This window comes from Lissotriton vulgaris, unplaced genomic scaffold, assembly GCF_964263255.1.
Source record: "Lissotriton vulgaris unplaced genomic scaffold, aLisVul1.2 SCAFFOLD_436, whole genome shotgun sequence".
NCBI classification, from domain to species: Eukaryota; Metazoa; Chordata; class Amphibia; order Caudata; family Salamandridae; genus Lissotriton; species Lissotriton vulgaris.
Genome location: NW_028244795.1, coordinates 1,070,086 through 1,078,876, shown reverse-complemented (window position 1 = coordinate 1,078,876; position 8,791 = coordinate 1,070,086).

Sequence of the window (8,791 nt, the reverse complement as noted above, 5' to 3'; positions counted from 1 at the left end):
CCCAAAACTACAGCAGAATGTCATCTGACATGAGGGCCAATCAGTTGATTCTTCTAACTCTAGCCCTCTTTAAATAGGAGCCCAATGCTTTCAATGGTGCAGTGTACTTTCCCATTGCAACTCCTACTCGCTGTGCAGTCATATTCACAGATAGTTACCTAGTGTGTAATTGCTGATGTCTGGTCCTCCGGTGTAATCGTCTCCCAGGGCGATTGGTCACGTGGTGCCATTACTTCACAAAGCTACAGCAGGATGTCCTCTGACATGAGGGCCAATCAGTTTCCTAGTACGCAATAGGATACATGTCTCATCGTATAGAAAAGGGAGCAATGTAGACAGGATGCCCAGCTGAAGACTAAGGTGGTGAGATGAAAGGAACTAGGCCATTATTTGAGACTTATACATTTGTTTGAAGGAGTGGTTGATCATAACATTCTGGAGTTCTCTATAGGTTAACTGATAGGGATGTGCTGAAATTAAGGTGTTAGAATCTGTTATTCATAGTTGTTCTTATTCCCACAAACCGTAGCATAAACCTTCCTCCCTTAACGTATCAGATCACTGAATTGCTATGGTGTACCATAACCAAAATATTTCCTGTGAGAAGGGTACGTTACCTCTTGGCTGCCAAAGAGATCTTTCTATCCAAGTCCTCATATAGGTGCTAGAGTTGTGTAGAGAGTACTAGCAAATGAGGCATAGGATTGAAAGAAGTCTGCTAGGTTGAAATCTAAATTGAGAATATAATTTTTAGTGAGCTTTGGATTTTCACAATATTAGACACGCCATAGTACTAATAATTGACTCTTTATAGAAATCATTTTTTGGTAGTGTTGCATTTGGTTTGGAAATATTCAAGTTCTAAAAATTGACTAACAGTGGACTTTTCCATCTGCAGATTATACTGAATGGCCAGCAGAGGCAGTGTTGCAGAGGAATATTTCTCCGCTTGCTGAGAAAAAAAAAATAAAGAAAGCTCATTCTTCAGCCTTCTCCATGCCTCGATCAATAGATATGGTAAGTCAAACTCTCATTTAATCATTTTGCCATTAATTAAACGTTCTTAGTATCTGATGGCTCTCAGTGCCTTTTAGTGGGGTCTTACGCATAAATATAATCTTCTAAGACGGTAGCAATATGAATGACGCTATGGCCATCATGATAGTTTCTCAAAGACTTTGACTGTCTATGGGGCTGACAAAATCTTCTTTAGATAGTTTTGCAGGCAATATGTCCTCAGAGTTAATTACCATCTTTTAGGCTGGAACGAGGTGTCTTAGGTTAGAGCAATTGACTTACTTTCTGATGGAGGGAAGCTATTTAACCGGTTTCCCTGCTCTCTGTGAGTGGGACTCTGATACTCAAGATGGACCGCTATTTAGAAACTGTGTTCTAACTCTATCCCTCTTTAAATAGGATCCCAATGCTTTCAATGGTGCAGAGTACTTTCCCATTACTCATCCTACTTGCTGTGCAGTCATATTCCCAGACACTTAAATAGTGTGTAATTGCTGATGTGTGGTCCTCCGGTGTAATCGTCACCCAGGGCGATTGGTCAAGTGGTGCCATTACATCCCAAAACTACAGCAGAATGTCATCTGACATGAGGGCCAATCAGTTGATTCTTCTAACTCTAGCCCTCTTTAAATAGGAGCCCAATGCTTTCAATGGTGCAGTGTACTTTCCCATTGCAACTCCTACTCGCTGTGCAGTCATATTCACAGATAGTTACCTAGTGTGTAATTGCTGATGTCTGGTCCTCCGGTGTAATCGTCTCCCAGGGCGATTGGTCACGTGGTGCCATTACTTCACAAAGCTACAGCAGGATGTCCTCTGACATGAGGGCCAATCAGTTTCCTAGTACGCAATAGGATACATGTCTCATCGTATAGAAAAGGGAGCAATGTAGACAGGATGCCCAGCTGAAGACTAAGGTGGTGAGATGAAAGGAACTAGGCCATTATTTGAGACTTATACATTTGTTTGAAGGAGTGGTTGATCATAACATTCTGGAGTTCTCTATAGGTTAACTGATAGGGATGTGCTGAAATTAAGGTGTTAGAATCTGTTATTCATAGTTGTTCTTATTCCCACAAACCGTAGCATAAACCTTCCTCCCTTAACGTATCAGATCACTGAATTGCTATGGTGTACCATAACCAAAATATTTCCTGTGAGAAGGGTACGTTATCTCTTGGCTGCCAAAGAGATCTTTCTATCCAAGTCCTCATATAGGTGCTAGAGTTGTGTAGAGAGTACTAGCAAATGAGGCATAGGATTGAAAGAAGTCTGCTAGGTTGAAATCTAAATTGAGAATATAATTTTTAGTGAGCTTTGGATTTTCACAATATTAGACACGCCATAGTACTAATAATTGACTCTTTATAGAAATCATTTTTTGGTAGTGTTGCATTTGGTTTGGAAATATTCAAGTTCTAAAAATTGACTAACAGTGGACTTTTCCATCTGCAGATTATACTGAATGGCCAGCAGAGGCAGTGTTGCAGAGGAATATTTCTCCGCTTGCTGAGAAAAAAAAATAAAGAAAGCTCATTCTTCAGCCTTCTCCATGCCTCGATCAATAGATATGGTAAGTCAAACTCTCATTTAATCATGTTGCCATTAATTAAACGTTCTTAGTATCTGATGGCTCTCAGTGCCTTTTAGTGGGGTCTTACGCATAAATATAATCTTCTAAGACGGTAGCAATATGAATGACGCTATGGCCATCATGATAGTTTCTCAAAGACTTTGACTGTCTATGGGGCTGACAAAATCTTCTTTAGATAGTTTTGCAGGCAATATGTCCTCAGAGTTAATTACCATCTTTTAGGCTGGAACGAGGTGTCTTAGGTTAGAGCAATTGACTTACTTTCTGATGGAGGAAAGCTATTTAACCGGTTTCCCTGCTCTCTGTGAGTGGGACTCTGATACTCAAGATGGACCGCTATTTAGAAACTGTGTTCTAACTCTATCCCTCTTTAAATAGGATCCCAATGCTTTCAATGGTGCAGAGTACTTTCCCATTACTCATCCTACTTGCTGTGCAGTCATATTCCCAGATACTTAAATAGTGTGTAATTGCTGATGTCTGGTCCTCCGGTGTAATCGTCACCCAGGGCGATTGGTCAAGTGGTGCCATTACATCCCAAAACTACAGCAGAATGTCATCTGACATGAGGGCCAATCAGTTGATTCTTCTAACTCTAGCCCTCTTTAAATAGGAGCCCAATGCTTTCAATGGTGCAGTGTACTTTCCCATTGCAACTCCTACTCGCTGTGCAGTCATATTCACAGATAGTTACCTAGTGTGTAATTGCTGATGTCTGGTCCTCCGGTGTAATCGTCTCCCAGGGCAATTGGTCACGTGGTGCCATTACTTCACAAAGCTACAGCAGGATGTCATCTGACATGAGGGCCTATCAGTTGCCTAGTACGCAATAGGATACATGTCTCATCGTATAGAAAAGGGAACAATGTAGACAGGATGCCCAGCTGAAGACTAAGGTGGTGAGATGAAAGGAACTAGGCCATTATTTGAGACTTATACATTTGTTTGAAGGAGTGGTTGATCATAACATTCTGGAGTTCTCTATAGGTTAACTGATAGGGATGTGCTGAAATTAAGGTGTTAGAATCTGTTATTCATAGTTGTTCTTATTCCCACAAACCGTAGCATAAACCTTCCTCCCTTAACGTATCAGATCACTGAATTGCTATGGTGTACCATAACCAAAATATTTCCTGTGAGAAGGGTACGTTATCTCTTGGCTGCCAAAGAGATCTTTCTATCCAAGTCCTCATATAGGTGCTAGAGTTGTGTAGAGAGTACTAGCAAATGAGGCATAGGATTGAAAGAAGTCTGCTAGGTTGAAATCTAAATTGAGAATATAATTTTTAGTGAGCTTTGGATTTTCACAATATTAGACACGCCATAGTACTAATAATTGACTCTTTATAGAAATCATTTTTTGGTAGTGTTGCATTTGGTTTGGAAATATTCAAGTTCTAAAAATTGACTAACAGTGGACTTTTCCATCTGCAGATTATACTGAATGGCCAGCAGAGGCAGTGTTGCAGAGGAATATTTCTCCGCTTGCTGAGAAAAAAAAAATAAAGAAAGCTCATTCTTCAGCCTTCTCCATGCCTCGATCAATAGATATGGTAAGTCAAACTCTCATTTAATCATTTTGCCATTAATTAAACGTTCTTAGTATCTGATGGCTCTCAGTGCCTTTTAGTGGGGTCTTACGCATAAATATAATCTTCTAAGACGGTAGCAATATGAATGACGCTATGGCCATCATGATAGTTTCTCAAAGACTTTGACTGTCTATGGGGCTGACAAAATCTTCTTTAGATAGTTTTGCAGGCAATATGTCCTCCGAGTTAATTACCATCTTTTAGGCTGGAACGAGGTGTCTTAGGTTAGAGCAATTGACTTACTTTCTGATGGAGGGAAGCTATTTAACCGGTTTCCCTGCTCTCTGTGAGTGGGACTCTGATACTCAAGATGGACCGCTATTTAGAAACTGTGTTCTAACTCTATCCCTCTTTAAATAGGATCCCAATGCTTTCAATGGTGCAGAGTACTTTCCCATTACTCATCCTACTTGCTGTGCAGTCATATTCCCAGATACTTAAATAGTGTGTAATTGCTGATGTGTGGTCCTCCGGTGTAATCGTCACCCAGGGCGATTGGTCAAGTGGTGCCATTACATCCCAAAACTACAGCAGAATGTCATCTGACATGAGGGCCAATCAGTTGATTCTTCTAACTCTAGCCCTCTTTAAATAGGAGCCCAATGCTTTCAATGGTGCAGTGTACTTTCCCATTGCAACTCCTACTCGCTGTGCAGTCATATTCACAGATAGTTACCTAGTGTGTAATTGCTGATGTCTGGTCCTCCGGTGTAATCGTCTCCCAGGGCGATTGGTCACGTGGTGCCATTACTTCACAAAGCTACAGCAGGATGTCCTCTGACATGAGGGCCAATCAGTTTCCTAGTACGCAATAGGATACATGTCTCATCGTATAGAAAAGGGAGCAATGTAGACAGGATGCCCAGCTGAAGACTAAGGTGGTGAGATGAAAGGAACTAGGCCATTATTTGAGACTTATACATTTGTTTGAAGGAGTGGTTGATCATAACATTCTGGAGTTCTCTATAGGTTAACTGATAGGGATGTGCTGAAATTAAGGTGTTAGAATCTGTTATTCATAGTTGTTCTTATTCCCACAAACCGTAGCATAAACCTTCCTCCCTTAACGTATCAGATCACTGAATTGCTATGGTGTACCATAACCAAAATATTTCCTGTGAGAAGGGTACGTTATCTCTTGGCTGCCAAAGAGATCTTTCTATCCAAGTCCTCATATAGGTGCTAGAGTTGTGTAGAGAGTACTAGCAAATGAGGGATAGGATTGAAAGAAGTCTGCTAGGTTGAAATCTAAATTGAGAATATAATTTTTAGTGAGCTTTGGATTTTCACAATATTAGACACGCCATAGTACTAATAATTGACTCTTTATAGAAATCATTTTTTGGTAGTGTTGCATTTGGTTTGGAAATATTCAAGTTCTAAAAATTGACTAACAGTGGACTTTTCCATCTGCAGATTATACTGAATGGCCAGCAGAGGCAGTGTTGCAGAGGAATATTTCTCCGCTTGCTGAGAAAAAAAAAATAAAGAAAGCTCATTCTTCAGCCTTCTCCATGCCTCGATCAATAGATATGGTAAGTCAAACTCTCATTTAATCATTTTGCCATTAATTAAACGTTCTTAGTATCTGATGGCTCTCAGTGCCTTTTAGTGGGGTCTTACGCATAAATATAATCTTCTAAGACGGTAGCAATATGAATGACGCTATGGCCATCATGATAGTTTCTCAAAGACTTTGACTGTCTATGGGGCTGACAAAATCTTCTTTAGATATTTTTGCAGGCAATATGTCCTCCGAGTTAATTACCATCTTTTAGGCTGGAACGAGGTGTCTTAGGTTAGAGCAATTGACTTACTTTCTGATGGAGGGAAGCTATTTAACCGGTTTCCCTGCTCTCTGTGAGTGGGACTCTGATACTCAAGATGGACCGCTATTTAGAAACTGTGTTCTAACTCTATCCCTCTTTAAATAGGATCCCAATGCTTTCAATGGTGCAGAGTACTTTCCCATTACTCATCCTACTTGCTGTGCAGTCATATTCCCAGATACTTAAATAGTGTGTAATTGCTGATGTCTGGTCCTCCGGTGTAATCGTCACCCAGGGCGATTGGTCAAGTGGTGCCATTACATCCCAAAACTACAGCAGAATGTCATCTGACATGAGGGCCAATCAGTTGATTCTTCTAACTCTAGCCCTCTTTAAATAGGAGCCCAATGCTTTCAATTGTGCAGTGTACTTTCCCATTGCAACTCCTACTCGCTGTGCAGTCATATTCACAGATAGTTACCTAGTGTGTAATTGCTGATGTCTGGTCCTCCGGTGTAATCGTCTCCCAGGGCAATTGGTCACGTGGTGCCATTACTTCACAAAGCTACAGCAGGATGTCATCTGACATGAGGGCCTATCAGTTGCCTAGTACGCAATAGGATACATGTCTCATCGTATAGAAAAGGGAACAATGTAGACAGGATGCCCAGCTGAAGACTAAGGTGGTGAGATGAAAGGAACTAGGCCATTATTTGAGACTTATACATTTGTTTGAAGGAGTGGTTGATCATAACATTCTGGAGTTCTCTATAGGTTAACTGATAGGGATGTGCTGAAATTAAGGTGTTAGAATCTGTTATTCATAGTTGTTCTTATTCCCACAAACCGTAGCATAAACCTTCCTCCCTTAACGTATCAGATCACTGAATTGCTATGGTGTACCATAACCAAAATATTTCCTGTGAGAAGGGTACGTTATCTCTTGGCTGCCAAAGAGATCTTTCTATCCAAGTCCTCATATAGGTGCTAGAGTTGTGTAGAGAGTACTAGCAAATGAGGCATAGGATTGAAAGAAGTCTGCTAGGTTGAAATCTAAATTGAGAATATAATTTTTAGTGAGCTTTGGATTTTCACAATATTAGACACGCCATAGTACTAATAATTGACTCTTTATAGAAATCATTTTTTGGTAGTGTTGCATTTGGTTTGGAAATATTCAAGTTCTAAAAATTGACTAACAGTGGACTTTTCCATCTGCAGATTATACTGAATGGCCAGCAGAGGCAGTGTTGCAGAGGAATATTTCTCCGCTTGCTGAGAAAAAAAAATAAAGAAAGCTCATTCTTCAGCCTTCTCCATGCCTCGATCAATAGATATGGTAAGTCAAACTCTCATTTAATCATGTTGCCATTAATTAAACGTTCTTAGTATCTGATGGCTCTCAGTGCCTTTTAGTGGGGTCTTACGCATAAATATAATCTTCTAAGACGGTAGCAATATGAATGACGCTATGGCCATCATGATAGTTTCTCAAAGACTTTGACTGTCTATGGGGCTGACAAAATCTTCTTTAGATAGTTTTGCAGGCAATATGTCCTCAGAGTTAATTACCATCTTTTAGGCTGGAACGAGGTGTCTTAGGTTAGAGCAATTGACTTACTTTCTGATGGAGGAAAGCTATTTAACCGGTTTCCCTGCTCTCTGTGAGTGGGACTCTGATACTCAAGATGGACCGCTATTCAGAAACTGTGTTCTAACTCTATCCCTCTTTAAATAGGATCCCAATGCTTTCAATGGTGCAGAGTACTTTCCCATTACTCATCCTACTTGCTGTGCAGTCATATTCCCAGATACTTAAATAGTGTGTAATTGCTGATGTCTGGTCCTCCGGTGTAATCGTCACCCAGGGCGATTGGTCAAGTGGTGCCATTACATCCCAAAACTACAGCAGAATGTCATCTGACATGAGGGCCAATCAGTTGATTCTTCTAACTCTAGCCCTTTTTAAATAGGAGCCCAATGCTTTCAATGGTGCAGTGTACTTTCCCATTGCAACTCCTACTCGCTGTGCAGTCATATTCACAGATAGTTACCTAGTGTGTAATTGCTGATGTCTGGTCCTCCGGTGTAATCGTCTCCCAGGGCAATTGGTCACGTGGTGCCATTACTTCACAAAGCTACAGCAGGATGTCATCTGACATGAGGGCCTATCAGTTGCCTAGTACGCAATAGGATACATGTCTCATCGTATAGAAAAGGGAACAATGTAGACAGGATGCCCAGCTGAAGACTAAGGTGGTGAGATGAAAGGAACTAGGCCATTATTTGAGACTTATACATTTGTTTGAAGGAGTGGTTGATCATAACATTCTGGAGTTCTCTATAGGTTAACTGATAGGGATGTGCTGAAATTAAGGTGTTAGAATCTGTTATTCATAGTTGTTCTTATTCCCACAAACCGTAGCATAAACCTTCCTCCCTTAACGTATCAGATCACTGAATTGCTATGGTGTACCATAACCAAAATATTTCCTGTGAGAAGGGTACGTTATCTCTTGGCTGCCAAAGAGATCTTTCTATCCAAGTCCTCATATAGGTGCTAGAGTTGTGTAGAGAGTACTAGCAAATGAGGCATAGGATTGAAAGAAGTCTGCTAGGTTGAAATCTAAATTGAGAATATAATTTTTAGTGAGCTTTGGATTTTCACAATATTAGACACGCCATAGTACTAATAATTGACTCTTTATAGAAATCATTTTTTGGTGGTGTTGCATTTGGTTTGGAAATATTCAAGTTCTAAAAATTGACTAACAGTGGACTTTTCCATCTGCAGATTATACTGAATGGCCAGCAGAGGC